This window comes from Chelonia mydas, chromosome 8, assembly GCF_015237465.2.
Source record: "Chelonia mydas isolate rCheMyd1 chromosome 8, rCheMyd1.pri.v2, whole genome shotgun sequence".
Classification (NCBI taxonomy): domain Eukaryota; kingdom Metazoa; phylum Chordata; order Testudines; family Cheloniidae; genus Chelonia; species Chelonia mydas.
In genome coordinates, this window is record NC_057854.1 from 23,155,952 (window position 1) to 23,167,487 (window position 11,536).

An 11,536-nucleotide genomic window follows, 5' to 3' on the forward strand; every position below is an offset into this window, starting at 1 on the left:
CAACCTTTAAACAGGCATCGGATATGAATTATTTTCTGGCTTGTTCATCTTTAGCATGGAGACAGAAGGGTGGCTTTAAGGGAAAGCATATGAAGACCTTTTGCTCATCCATGCATCCTAGGTACTTATATGGCACACATTACCAGGGTAACTGAGCACCTCACACTATTTGATGTATAGATTGACACAACAATCCTGTGAGGCATGGCAGTGCTAGAGACCCTATTTTACAGATGGGGAACTGAGGCACAGAGAGACTAAGTGACTTCCCCAAGGAAGTGTGGTACAGAGTAGGGACTTGAATCCAGGTCTCCTAAAGTACCAGGCTGGCACCCTAGCCACTGGGCTATAAGCCCAATGCAGCTTCCTAGTACGTCATGTGTGTCGAGAAACTCCTCTCCCCAAGCAGCTGGAATTCCATGTTTCGTCTAATACAGGACTTTCCGAGTCTTCTGCTGGTGGCCACCATGCTGGTGTTGACAGAATGACACTCATAGCGACAGCTGGCAGCATGTGTACCCACAAGCATCAGACTTGTTTCATTGCTTCCCAGTGTTGATTTAACAAATCAGGAGAATGGAACTGTTTACATTTCACAGGCAACTGGGGCCCTTCTTCCGGGGTGATAATGTGAAACTGATGTTCAAGATGAAGATAAGAGTGAAAAAGGAAATCCACAAACACAATCTGTTCTTTGCTTTCAGCCTCTTTCTCCCTTTGACCCCATTGCTCAAAGTTAATCATCTGGTGGACATATGGTGTGCAATAATACTATTAAATTTTGGTATGAGTCCATCAAATACTGTTTGTGATGAGGACCTAGGTTTGCTAGGGACAATGAGGGAAATTCATATAGCCACGTAGATAGCTTGACTAATTATTTGATTTTTTTTCATGATAAAGAGAAAATATAGCCTTTTGATCTTATACAGGAACTGATCTTTCTCCCTAGCCTCTGTTTGCCGGAAGCTGGGAATGGGTGACAGGGGATGGATCACTTGATGATTACCTGTTCTGTTCATTCCCTCTGGGGCACCTGATGTTGGCCATTGTCGGAAGACAGGATACTGGGCTAGATGGACCTTTGGTCTGACCCAGTATGGCCGTTCTTATGTTCTTATGGTGTTATGTGAGCATTTTCAATTCGAGGAAAACAGAGCTGAGCAATTATGGCAGCTAAACTGGGCTGGTGGGAGTCCATTTATTTAATAAGATATGATCCACAACCTGTATGAATTGATTCTGATTCATATGGGGCAGGGGGATGTGTCACCTTATAGTTTTCATTTAATGGAAACCACACACGACAGCCCCTCTAATAAGTATTCAAGAGTCCCATGAGTGTTCCATGCCCATACAGTACCTTTTTCTGCAATCAAATGCCTTTTTTAAAAAGTAAGGATTTTTTTTTAATGGAAGGGATCATCGTCTAGCATCTAGAGAACAGGGAGCCAGGACTCTTGGGTTATAGTCCAAGTTTCCCTTGTGTGACCTTCAGCAACTTCTGTGGACATTTCTGTGCCTTTTCTGTAAAATACTTGCATACCCAGGGATGTTGTGAGCCTTAGTTAATTAAGGTTAGTAAGGTGCTATAGAAGTGCAAAATATAATTGTTTTCTTTTTCTAAAGAAAATAAACACAGCTGGACCAAATCTCAGTGTGTTCCAAGAGCAGTAGGAGGTGGAAGTTATGAAAAGTTATGAAAATCAGAGCGCTTTGGGGAAAATGATTCTAGCCAAGGGCTCACAACTCACCGATAATCTCCACTGGATAGAAAACATCTCAAGGTTAATCATACAAACACAAAAGTGCAGCAGATTTACTCCAATGTTTTGACTGAAGTGATTTCAAGTAAATGAGACACATTTGTCTGAAGTAAACAGATTCCTCCACCATCAAGCTAAAACTGAGAAGTGTGGGTCCACCAAACTAGGGACATAGATATTATGACACTGACAAGCTAAAGTCCCCTGAAATACAGAAAGCCTTCATTCTGCCATTAAAGAACAGGTTTCAAGCACTTGCAGATCTTGATGAAGAGGAATGAAGATGAGGAGATCAACAAGAAGTGGGACAAAGTAACAGCAATTTATAAACAGAGCAGTGAAGCTTGTCTAGGCTACAGGCAAAAGAGAAGGAAGAAGTGGATTACATCCAGCACATGGAATGCCCTAGAAACCAGACAAGCCCTGAAGAAAAAAGTTTTAGACAGAAAATCTCAGAAGCTAAAGGACAAATACTGCAAGCAGTATAGCAAGGCACACTGGGAGGTCAAATGACTTGTGAGAGCGGATAAATGACATTATATTGATAATCTGGCAACACAAGCAGAGGATGCAGCTGCTCGTGGTGAACAAGGAACCATCTACAAAATGATATGGCTTATCAGTGGTAAACAGCGGACACCAAGAAACACTCTCATCGGGGCAAACAAGGCCACCTACTAACAACAGAAAAAGAACAAGAAATGCGCTAGACAAAGCATTTCAAAGAATTGCTGAACAGGGAGCCACCTAAAGAAGAAGCAAACGTCCAGGAGGCAGAAGAAGATCTTGATATCAACACAGACACCCCAGCTAAGAAAGAGATCACTGAAGCCATCAAATCCTTAAAAAATGGGAAAGCTCCTGGCAAGGATAACTTGAATGCAGAATTGTTCAAGGTAAATCCTGAGTTAGCAGCATCTATTCTGGCCCCTCTAGTTACATCAGTCTGGGAAAGGGAAAAAGTGCCAGATGAGTGGACCAATGGGGTTATAGTGAAGATAACAAAAAAAGGAACTCTCAGTGATTGTAATAACTGGCGTGGTATAACACCTTTGTTAAGGTGCCAAGCAAAGTATTGTGTAAGATCATAGTTCAGCGTATATCAGAGGCAGTTGATAGCGTTCTCAGAAAAGAGCAAGCTGGTTTTCGGAAAGGGTGTGGATGCACAGACCAGATATCCACTCTATGAAATATAATAGAACAATGCTTAGAATGGCAACAGCAACTCTACATAAATAGACTTTGAGAAGGCTTTTGATAGCATTCACAGGACCAGCCTCTGGCGCATTCTGCGGGCATATGGAATCTCTCTCCGTATAATTAACATAATCAAAAGCTTTTATTTCAACTTTACATGCAGTGTTGATCACAGTGAGCTCAGTTTTGAAGTCAAAATAGGAGTACGTCAGGGGTGTATCATGTCTACAATCCTCTTCAACATTGCCGTCGACTGGGTAATGCAGCGTACAACAGAAGATATGCCCAGAGGCATTAAATGGACACCCTTCTCATTCCTTGAAGACTTGGACTTTGCAGATGATCTCGCTCTCTTACTACACACCCATATACAAGAAAAAACAACTCAACTCAATGCATTCAGCCAGCAAATTGGATTGAAAATCAACCACAATAAGACAAATATCATGACCTTTAATATTGCCTCACCATCACCAGTACGGATAGAGGATTATGTTCTCACCAATGTAGAAACATTCACATACTTGGGCAGCAACCATCAACCAGGACAGTGGAACAAGCCAGGACATCCAGAACAAAATCAATAAAGCTAGGAACACCTTCAGGAGCTTAAATACAGTCTGGAAATCATCAGCATACAAAACCAAAACCAAACTCAAGATTTATCAGAGTTGCGTACTTTCAACATTACTTTATAGTGCAGAATGCTGGGGAATGAGAAAGTCCGACATGTCAAACTATCTTCATTCTATACAAGCTGCCTCAGAAAAATCCTCAATATCTTTTGGCACAGAACAATCTCAAACCAAGATCTATTGACACAGTGCAGCCAAGAGGATATGATATTGCCAGGAGGCGTTGGAAATGAATTGGCCATGTGCTTCGGATGGAAACTGATTCCATCACCAGAGTAGCAATAAGATGGGCACCTGAAGGCAAGCGAAAATGAGGCCATCCAAAAACAACATGGCAAAGAGCTATGGAAGCCAAGCTGAAAAACCTGGGACAGAGCTGGGGAACTATTGAAAGACTTGCCAGAAACAGACAGGAGTGGAGGAGCTTCGTCACTGCCCTAAACGCCAGAGGTGTAATGGGAACATGATAAAGATGCTCCTTTCTATTTTCCTCACTAGGATTTAACGTCCACTTTGCATCCGATGAAGTGAGCTGTAGCTCACGAAAGCTCATGCTCAAATAAATTGGTTAGTCTCTAAGGTGCCACAAGTACTCCTTTACTTTTTAAAAGATACCTTTTTGCCTCTCACTGCTTCTTTTACTTTGTTGTTTAGCCACGGTGGCTCTTTTTTGGTTCTCTTACTATGTTGTTTTAATTTGGGGTATACATTTAAGTTGAGCCTCTATTATGGTCTCTTTAAAAAGTTTCCATGCAGCTTGCAGGGATTTCACTTTTGGTGCTGTACCTTTTTAATTTCTGTTTAACTAACCTCCTCATTTTTGTGTTGTTCCCCTTTCTGAAATTAAAATGTTGTACCAATAAAATAAAAACCAGCAGGATCTTATTAAAGGGAAAAAGGCAAAATACCACATTTATTGTGAATACAGAAAGAATCATAGTAAGCAGTTAGTTACAGCTGTAACATTCCATTCAATCTCATCTTTATTCACACATTCATTCATACACACACACACACACACAGGTTCTGCAAGGTTGTTATCATAGTAAGCAGTTAGTTATAGCTATAACATTCCATTCAATCTCATATTTATTCACACATTCACTCATACACACACACACACAGGTTCTGCAAAGTTGTTATCATAGTTACCAGCCTTAGAGTTGCTCATGCCAAGCCACTGGCCAGGTGGCCTGGACATGAGGAGGGAGCAGGGCCTTGTCAGATGCTCATCTGATGCTCCTGGAAGTTGGTTTGCAGAATCAGACCCCAAAGTTCTGACTTTTTAGAGTCTATTTTTATAGGAATTTCTTCCTGTGCCAGTCTATGGGAATTGCTGCATCATGCTGTTGCTGAATCAATCAGCAGATAGCACATTCCTGACGGCTCCAAGATGTTATCTTGTTCTTTGGTTCTCCCATTCTTGAGGCTGTTGGGTGGATTCCAGTCTGCCCTCCGGGGGTCCTCTGGTTATTTCCACTTGACGCCTTCTTCAGCCGATGGACACTGGATTCTTAGGCTGGCACCTCCCTGATCATTTAGTTATTATCCACACCAAGCATCCATCCACATACATCCTCTATCTCTATTTTAATCACAATTGTTAATACAACAAAAGGGCGGGGAGTTTCTGGGTGCTGTTTCTGTTGTTAGAGTATTGCTTTGAGTCTCTCTCTCTCTGTGAATTGTTTTGAGAACAGACTCTGTCTTAGAATGTACTAACACAATTAGCAGCTTGCAAGTTTCACACATAGAGGGAGAGAAACAGTACCAAAAACCAAGAGACCTCTTAATTAGTAATACCCTGGAATTTAAACTATGGGGAATCAAACTCATTTGTGATTCTAATACAGAACTTCTTTAATATGATCCAACATAATCCCCCTTTTGACACTAAGATTTATAATCGTCAGTGTCACTTTCTATGTAGCCTATTCAAGAGAAGGTACTGTGAGGCAATTTGAGTTTGTGATTCCAATTCATGCCACATACACGATCCTAGTGATGTATCTTTACTACAAGGTTCTGGGGCAACAGGCAAGGTGAGGCACACCCACTTTTGAGGAGTCCATTCGGTACAACCTCTAGTGTCCAATAGCTTCCCTCCCTCCCCAGCCCACTGGCTCGAGGTCCAGGGTAGCCAGAAGGATCCCATGTGTAATATGGGTAGTGGGCTAACCTTCAATACCTTTGCCTCCAGGGATTGTTGATGTGCAATTTTGACAACAATTTCTCCCATTAACAAGTCTGGTTTTACAATACTGGAAACATATTGCATCCATTCATATTGATAAGTGTCAAACAATGATCTCTTTCTTTTTTAACAAATGCATCAAACCCTTAATATTTCCCAATATGACCCAGAACATTTTGTGTTCCAAAGTAGCTAGTGCAAGTATCTGCATTTCAGTGCATCCCATAGCTATGGCTGTGTAGTTTCCTATTTCTAATTTTTTTTTCTTATGGATAAGCCATGTGATAGTATTAAGCCATTATTAAAGATTCCATCGGCCTTTTAGGTTACCCAGACCAATTTGGACCAAGTCTACATTGGCATGTACTTGTTTTTGTATCAGGCTGTCCTGTAGTTGGGACAGAAAGCTTAATTTATTTTTAAGTTCCTGCAGGTCTTCAGTATTTTTTTTTTTTAAACACACAACAGTGCTAGCAACAAGACAAGACAAAACATAGAACACAAAACACAATTTCTATTGTGACAGTAGATTCATGGTATTGGGTTCTTTTCAGCTGGCATCAGCTTTTCCTGATTTTCTGAAAGACAAAAAGAACATGTTTCTACCCCTTTTGGGGTGGCAGATTATTGCTTAAAATATTTCTTTTACAAATACCCTTGCTGATTGCAGGCAAAACAGAGGAATTGCCCCCACATTTTCCTGTTTTTGTTCTATAGGCAGGCCAGGTTTCAATGGCTTTTATCTTTTAAGGGTTACGGGGAAATTATCCCACTGTTTAGTCATTAAATCCCTGAGTTTTCCTTCTTATACAGCAGACCAAGCTTATAATGTTTTTCCTGCTGTGTTAAGCTTTAAGTTTTATTTACAGGTAATAACTGAGAAGCATCATTACCATACGACGTAAAAGGGTTTTTCCAAAAATCATACACACTATTCATTGTTACAGGGATACTTATTATCATCAAATCCATTAAAATTATCTTGTTATCCCATGCCTTTTATTTAGACAGTTTGTTTGCTGACCAGGTATGTCCTTTATCTGCAGCTTCTTTGTGCTGCTAGTTCTTTCCTTCCTTTATCATTTAGGTAATTTGCATTTTCACAGAAGCTTCCTGCTTTTGGATTTAAAGCCATCAGCAGCTCAGAGACTCTATCTTAAAAGGGACACAATCAACTTTCACCAGAGTTTTGATTACTTTTAACTTCTGCTTCCAAAACACACAGCAATCTGAAAAAGAAAACCCAACCTATTGTGGCTCCCTTTGGAGCCCTAATAGCATTTTAATTAAGTAGCATGGTATTTTTGCATTTCTTTTGCCCCTTCTACAATATACCCTGCACATGTTCTGGGGCAAATGCACATTCCTTCCATAGTTTAACTTCTATAACATTATCCAAATCCATTTTTACATAAGGTGTCACTATTTCTTTTTTTTGCTTACAGAGTTTTCATGTACCTTTATCAAAGTGACAGTCTGATTACTCAGAGCCATTTTAAGACTCAGTGTTTCTAACATTGCTTCTTCTTGTTTTGTGCACCTCACCCCTGCTGTTGCTTCAGAGAGGCACTGTCTTTTTTTTTTTTTTTTTTTTTTTTTTTTTACTACAACTCTCATCTGCTATTTTGTTACAAAAACAAACAAACAAAAAACAAACAAACAAAAAGAATCCAGAATTTTTTTTTTTATATATTCTCCTGATTTTGACTGCCCTGCTGCAGCCACAACTTAAAAACATTTTAAATTTTGTAAAGCATTGAGTTACCTTTTAAGGGTTAAATGCCAAATCCCAAAGCCAAATAACACTAATTACCTGTGTCTAGCAAAAAGGTCTGTCAGTTTTGCAACTTTGAATTAAAGAGTCAAATGGATTTTTAGTGGCATTATTTAAAACAAAACCAAAACCAACTGGTCCTTAGAACTTTACATATTTACACACACACAGACAGATACATACACATTTTCTTTTCCTTAACATCCCTTCCACACTGCTCTGTTTTTTACATCTTACATTCCCTTTATACATTTGAGGCAGTTAAGTTCCAATAGAATCCTCTTATGTTCTTTTAGCAAATTTGACTAAATTGTTCAGTCAAATGATTTTAATCAGATAGTTTATTTTTGCTTGGCTAATTTACAGACATTCCTTTGGAAAAGGGCCCATTTTTCTTTCAGAATGGCTGCAAAGAAACCAAGAATGCTCTTTCTCTAACACTTTTCCTTTTTAACATTTTCACAAAGTTTAGCTGCTTAATTCCCTCCAGCCTCTGCAGAGTTAACTTTTTTTTTTACTCTCTTTTCTCTTTGTAATTATGCCTGGGGGTGCCGTACATAGGACCTTCTCCCCCTTTACCTGCCTCCCTCCAGCCTCTGCAGAGTTAACTTTCACTCTTTTTGTATTCCTGGAGTGCCTCTTTCATTATTTTCAGCTGGCTTTGGGTATTTGTAGCCAGCATCTTCCAATTGTCTGCTCCCTTTTCCATTTGTGCCTTTTCCTCTTTACATGAAGACAAGTGGAGGGAAGAATCCTTACCTGCCTCCCACAACAACCAAATTGCTGCTGCATCTCTTTTGGCAGCACTAGAAGGTTTGTATATGAGGATATACTGAGCCAATCTATCCTCTAGGTCCGAAATAGTGCAGACATCAGCTAGGGCTTGTTTAGTCCAAGGACTGTGGCCAAATTTTTGAAGGATTTGTTTAAAAGGTGTAATTTCTTTAACAAAAGGTGAGGTTGGAGTTCCTTCTGACTCCATTCCTCCCTCTGGTACTGGCTTACCCTGTTTTCTTTTAAACATCTTAACATGGATATTTCAATCTCTTTGTCACTGATGGTATTACTTAGCAAGTGACACAGCCTAGATTCTGAAATCATAGCTTAATCTATGCGTTTTTCTCCTGCTACCTTCCCGGAGGCCAGCAGGTTCCCTGCTACCTTCCCGGAGGCCAGCAGGTCCGGTTAACCTATTTCTCCCTGCTACCTTCTCGGAGGCCAGCAGGTCTGGTTAACCTATTTCTTCCCTGCTACCTTCTCGGAGGCCAGCAGGTCCCCTGCTACCTTCTCGGAGGCCAGCAGGTCTGGTTTAATCTGTTTTCCCTGCTACCTTCTCGGAGGCCAGCAGGTCCCCTGCTACCTTCTCGGAGGCCAGCAGGTCTAGTTTAATCTGTTCTTCCCTGCTACCTTCTCGGAGGCCAGCAGGTCCCCTGCTACCTTCTCGGAGGCCAGCAGGTCTGGTTTAATCTGTTTTTCCTGCTACCTTCTCGGAGGCCAGCAGGTCCCCTGCTACCTTCTCGGAGGCCAGCAGGTCTGGTTTAATCTGTTCTTCCCTGCTACCTTCTCGGAGGCCAGCAGGTCCCCTGCTACCTTCTCGGAGGCCAGCAGGTCTGGTTAACCTAATAGAAATGCCTAGCTCACTAGAGCTGGCGGTGTGCACACCAATATTTACAATAACTGAGGTTTTTTACCAATATTCCCCCTTTCGCAATTCTCCACCAAAATGTTGTACCAATAAAATAAAAACCAGCAGGATCTTATTAAAGGGAAAAAGGCAAAATACCACATTTATTGTGAATACAGAAAGAATCATAGTAAGCAGTTAGTTACAGCTGTAACATTCCATTCAATCTCATCTTTATTCACACATTCATTCATACACACACACACACACACAGGTTCTGCAAGGTTGTTATCATAGTAAGCAGTTAGTTATAGCTATAACATTCCATTCAATCTCATATTTATTCACACATTCACTCATACACACACACACACAGGTTCTGCAAAGTTGTTATCATAGTTACCAGCCTTAGAGTTGCTCATGCCAAGCCACTGGCCAGGTGGCCTGGACATGAGGAGGGAGCAGGGCCTTGTCAGATGCTCATCTGATGCTCCTGGGAGTTGGTTTGCAGAATCAGACCCCAAAGTTCTGACTTTTTAGAGTCTATTTTTATAGGAATTTCTTCCTGTGCCAGTCTATGGGAATTGCTGCATCATGCTGTTGCTGAATCAATCAGCAGATAGCACATTCCTGACGGCTCCAAGATGTTATCTTGTTCTTTGGTTCTCCCATTCTTGAGGCTGTTGGGTGGATTCCAGTCTGCCCTCCGGGGGTCCTCTGGTTATTTCCACTTGACGCCTTCTTCAGCCGATGGACACTGGATTCTTAGGCTGGCACCTCCCTGATCATTTAGTTATTATCCACACCAAGCATCCATCCACATACATCCTCTATCTCTATTTTAATCACAATTGTTAATACAACAAAAGGGCGGGGAGTTTCTGGGTGCTGTTTCTGTTGTTAGAGTATTGCTTTGAGTCTCTCTCTCTCTGTGAATTGTTTTGAGAACAGACTCTGTCTTAGAATGTACTAACACAATTAGCAGCTTGCAAGTTTCACACATAGAGGGAGAGAAACAGTACCAAAAACCAAGAGACCTCTTAATTAGTAATACCCTGGAATTTAAACTATGGGGAATCAAACTCATTTGTGATTCTAATACAGAACTTCTTTAATATGATCCAACAAAAATGCTACAGTGTTGAGCTGCTGTGGTGTTTTCCCTGCCACAGGGATGTTAAATTTAATTATATTATGGTCACTATTACCAAGCGGTCCAGCTATATTCACCTCTTGGACCAGATCCTGTGCTCCACTTAGAACTAAATCAAGAATTGCCTCTCCTCTTGTGGGTTCCAGGACTAGCTGCTCCAAGAAGCAGTGATTTAAGGTGTTAAGAAACTTAATCTCTGCATCCTGTCCTGAAGTGACATGTACCCCGTCAATATGGGGATAATTGAAATCCCCCATTATTATTTTTTTATTTTAATAGCCTCTCTAATCTCTCTGAGCATTTTGCAGTCACTATCACCATCCTGGTCAGGTGATTGGTAATATATCCCCACTGCTAAAGTCTTATTATTAGAGCAGGGGGTTACTAACCATAGAGATTCTATGATACAGTTTGGTTCATTTAAGATTTTTACTTCATTTGATTCTACACTTTCTTTCACATATAGTGCCACTCCCCCACCAGCACGACCTGTTCTGTCCTTCCGATATCATTACTTCAAGGCTCAGAAGACCCATGCCAAGCTCTTGCTTTGTCGGTGGGATTTGTACGTATGGCTCAGGAGCACGAATGTGGCTGCTTTATGAACTAAAAGTCATCTTTGGAATGAGGAAAGTGATCCCTTGTGTCAATTAAGGTGAGAATGCACATTTATAACCTGCTTTGAAGTCACTTAGACTTGAGTCAGGCACTAAAATACCACAGCGATGTATGTGGAATAGATGTCTGCATAGATAGCACCTCCTGAAGAGATCAAGGCAGTGAAATAAAGCTGAGAAGGTAAAAAGATAAAGCTAAAGACATCTTCACAGAGCCAGATGAGACAGAGAATTTCAGTCTGCCTCGTCGTTGTCTAGGACTAAAACACTGGGTTTCTGTGCACACCTGAGATGGATTCCAACTACTTATTACCCACTTTTCTTTGACTGCTGTAGCTCAGGGTTCCTTCGCAGGAAGGACTTTGAAAAAAATGCTATATACGAAGATGGTTCCTAGATTGTAATAATAACACTGAGTTTGTAAGCTCTTAGGGGGCAGGGACCAACCAACCATTTTTCTATTCTGTGTTTGTATAGCACCTAGTACAGTGGGCCACTGAAGCTATTAGGTGCCATCACAATACAAATAAATCATAATAAAATGCTAAGGTATTAAAAAACCATTAAAATGATATA